This window comes from Acinonyx jubatus, chromosome C2 (genome assembly GCF_027475565.1).
Source record: "Acinonyx jubatus isolate Ajub_Pintada_27869175 chromosome C2, VMU_Ajub_asm_v1.0, whole genome shotgun sequence".
In the NCBI taxonomy this organism is placed as follows: Eukaryota; Metazoa; Chordata; class Mammalia; order Carnivora; family Felidae; genus Acinonyx; species Acinonyx jubatus.
In genome coordinates, this window is record NC_069384.1 from 15,817,247 (window position 1) to 15,821,586 (window position 4,340).

Below are 4,340 nucleotides of genomic sequence, written 5' to 3' on the forward strand. Positions count from 1 at the left end.
TTTTCTGTGCCTGTTACGAGCAGCTGAAAGCCAGATTGCCAAGTAGACTTTTCCCAAAGTCTTAGTTTTGCATCTACCCAGCCATTTGATACACAAACAGGTGGAAGTTTTTCTTGAACAGAGTTGGCAGTTCCTCTCTATTTTGGTATACTTCCCTTGTCCCTGTCCCTGGGCTCGCCTCACAGAAGGCTGAGGCACCAGAGCTCAAACTTTTTAACAGATTTCAACAACTCATCAGATTGGTAATTTACAAAATTTGGTCTTGGCAAACTGGATCAACACATTTTTCATACTGGAAATGGCTTTCTATAAATTTAGTTTCAGCAACTGACCTAGAGTCAAATAAACACACTACCTGGTTTTTGTGGCCCTCCGTAAGTCAATTTCCAAAATACTTATCAAATAATACTTACTAGCTGCCAGCACTCCAGTCAGTACCATGCAATGAGTATTCCTTGAAGATTCAAACTTGGTTAGAGGAATGGGTGGGGGCGGGCGGGGGCAGACACAATACATTATCTATCTTAGTAAAAAGTTGGAGGCAACCTATGTGCCCATCACTAAGTGAATCAGTAAGTGCAATATGATACATATGATGCAATACTATGTAGAATTCAGAAGGAATAAAGTAGAACTAACAAGGCAATGTGAGTAGATCTTAAATATAAAGGTGGTTAAACACCATTCTGTAAAAGGAAGGGAGGTATATGCAAAATGACCTCCAAAAACCAAGGCCCTAAGACTGAAAAGGCCAATGAGTCCAGCTTGACAAGAAATGGTTTATTAGGGGGACTTAAGGACAGAAGGGACAGAAGCGTGTCTTGGATGTCCACAACATGAGTACATCTCCACAAGTCCATCTTTCCTAGGACCTACTTTTTTACAGCCCTGGAGGCTGGGAGTATATGCTGCAGGACCACTCAGGAGGAAATACCTGAGAACAGTTGTATCTCCAGAGGACATCAAAGATGTTATGCCCCAAGGATCTACCTAAGGGTGTAGTTAGACCAAGAGAAAGAATGGGGAAAGGTGGCCTGTGCTCAAGAAGGCTTCAAGTCACAGAGTGGTCATCATGGCAGATTTGTCCAAGATGTTTTAGTCTGCTTCACACAAACACAAATAAGAATCAGAAAGGTATTTATAGCACAGGGCCTATATTGGATGAACACTTACGCACCTCTCCAGATTCCACCCCTACTGCCCATTGTTGTGTCAGTTGCCCTGTAAATACCAATCCTTCCTTTGCTGTCACAACAGTCAGATGGACCAGCTGTTCATGCAGAGTGAGTCCTCCAGTCACTTCCAGATGTGAATGAAAAAGCCTATAGAGCAAAGGATCTGACATCCCTAGAAGCCTTCAAAGGGGCCAGATGATGCAGTTACTTTTAGCAGGACCAAAATGCTGAAACTTTTTCAGTCTTTGTACATTATTTTAATTTACATACCACATTTCTATGTACAGATAATCTCAAGTGTAACATACAAACAATGAAATTAAGTAGCTTTATAAGTTCTCTTCCTTGAGACCTTCTGTCAAATTTAGACATTAGATTATTAAGACATAGCAAGAGGGATGCCTGGGTGGCTCAGTCAGTTAAGCAGCCCACTTCAGCTCAGGTCATGATCTTGCGGTTTGTGAGTTCAATCTCCACATAGGGCTCTGTGCTGACAGCTCAGAGCCTGGAGCCTGCTTCAGATTCTGTCTCCCTCTCTCTCTTCCCCTCCCCCACTTGCACACGTGCTCTCTCTCTCTCAAAAATATTACAGAATTTTAAGTAAAAAATGTTAGAGGCATAAGAAACATGGCTTCCTTAGACTATTACCAATGATTACATACTTGATATATAAACATCCTTAATAGGAAAAATTGCTTGTACATTTATTCCACAATGACAATCTATCACTGTATTAATTTGATATATATCTTGAACTGGACATAATCTACAAAGAAATAATGTCAAATTCTGAAAAGAAACTATTAGTACCAAATCAAACTAAGGTTAAAAGTTCAAAGGATTATTAGAAAATAAAAGTGTGGGCAGGAAACATTGTCCACATGTCCACTTTTACTTGTAAAAGTAATTCCTGTACAAACAATTAAGTAATTTTTTTAAAAAATTGTGAATTGTAAAATTAATCCCGTCAATCCTAGTTTAATTTGCACTAACAAAGTCAAAGTCACTGTTGTCATCTGCACATTAATTTGATAAACTGCATTTTCACACAAAACTGCATCTGCTGCTGTGCAGAACTGATGACCACTTTTAGCACTAATATAAAAACTTCCAGACTTTTTTTTTCAGAAAGTTGTAGAGTAGGATATGAGAGAAACCCAAAAATATGTCATTCGTGAAACTCCATAAAGACTGCAAGGCAGCTAAGAGTTTATGGCATTTCAGGACTGATGAGTGTTGCTTCCTAGGCACCCACCCCCTGCAACAGTGATTACAACTATTTCGAACCAGCTGAGCCCATAAAAATTCTGCAAAGGGACACAATAAGCCTTCCGCGCGCGTAAGCACAATTTGGCAACCTGCTCCCGGCAGGATGGGGGAGGGAGGGAGGCACGTCTTTTGCCATCCCCACCAAATATCAAACATCAAAGTCGGAACCCTTTGAGGAGCACGGAAGGCTAGCGACTGGCTACCTGCCGACACCCAGATCCCCAGAGGGCTTCAAATGCTCCGGGGCTTTGACCGACTCCGTGGCCTTCCACTGACCCTGCACCTGGAGCGCGCGGCTTACCTGGAGCGCGGCTGGGACGGACCTAACGACGCTTCGCGCAGGCGCCCCACCCTTTTACCTACTTGCCTGGAAACTGCTAGCCCGGTGTCGGGGACCTTAGTGAGTGTGGGAGCCCGTGGAGCCGGTCGCGGAACCTCAGCTACCAGCGCTGCCTTGCGGCTGTGGGCGGAGGCTTTGGACCCAGGGCTGTAGTCCTAAACTGCGGACTCACTCTTCTGGGGATCTCGCAGCCAGACGGGAGCGGCCGTGCTGCCAGATGGGGTGCTGTTGTTATTGTTGTTGTTGTTGTTGTTGTTGTTGTTTTGTTTTTAGCACTTGACTATCTTTGGGAAAAGAGGTATCGGTCTGCATTCTTCTTCTGGGTTTCTCCAGGTTGCCGCAGCCGGGAGAATTGGTGGAACGATGCTCTCTGGGATCCGGGCGGTGTGCAGTCGAGGTCCACCATGTCTCCAGATTTTAACCAGGGAATTACCTAAATGGAGGTTTAATCCACCTCCAGCCCCTCACCCTACCCCCCACATTTGGCTGTTTGGATTTTGTAAATCTCTTCTGTCTTGCTCCCCACCCCCATATATAAATGCGTATGTAATACATTTTTATTAGAAAAGATGATCATTATAGGAAATGTAGAGATAACTGGATATAAAACCCGCCCTAAGGGGCGCTTGAGCGGCTCAGTCAGTTGAACCTCAAACCATTATTTCTGCTCAGGTCGTGATCCCAGGGTCGTGGGATCAAGCCCTTCCTTGGGCTCTGAACTGAGAGTGGAGCCTGCTTGGGATTGTCTCTCACCCTCACACTCTGCCCCTCTCCCCCACTGGCACATGCCTGCATTCCATCTCTCTCTCTCTCTCTCTCTCTCTCTCTCTCTCTCTCTCTCTCTCTCAAAATAAATAAAACCCACCCTAAGTCTGCCCCCAAGGAGACAACATTTTCCATTATATATATATATATTTTTTTTTTTTTTTTTTTACTTATGTGTATATGTAGTATATTCTTTTTTTTTCTTTTCTTTTCTTTTTTTTTTTGAGTTTATTTAGTTTTTGAGAGAGAGAGCGCGCGAGCAGGGAGGGAGAGAGAAAGAATCCCAAGCTGGCTCTGCACTGTTAGCATTGAACCTGATGCAGGGCCCAACGGCACCAATGCTGAGATAATGACCCCAACTGAAATCAAGTAGGACTCTTAACTGACTGAGCCACCCAGGCGCCCATGTGTTACTTTCTTTTTTAAGCAGTTAAATTATACTGCACATACTGTTTTGTATTGCCTTCTTTCACTAAACAATAGTTTTGGGGCATCTGGGTGGCTCAGTGGTTAAGCATCTGGCTTCAGATCAGGTCATGATCTCCTGGTTCGTGGGTTCGAGTCCAGCGTTTGGCTCTGTGCTGGCAGCTTGGAGCCTGGAACCTGCTTCAGATTCTGTGTCTCCCTCTCTCTCTCTCTCTGCCCCTCCCCAGCTTATACTCGCTCATGCTCTCTCTCTCTCTCTCTCAAAAATAAATGAAACTTAAAAAAATAATAATTAAAAATAGATTTTAGATGTCTCAATGACATAGATTTTTCAACAACATTGTCAAAGAGAATTGTATTGCTGA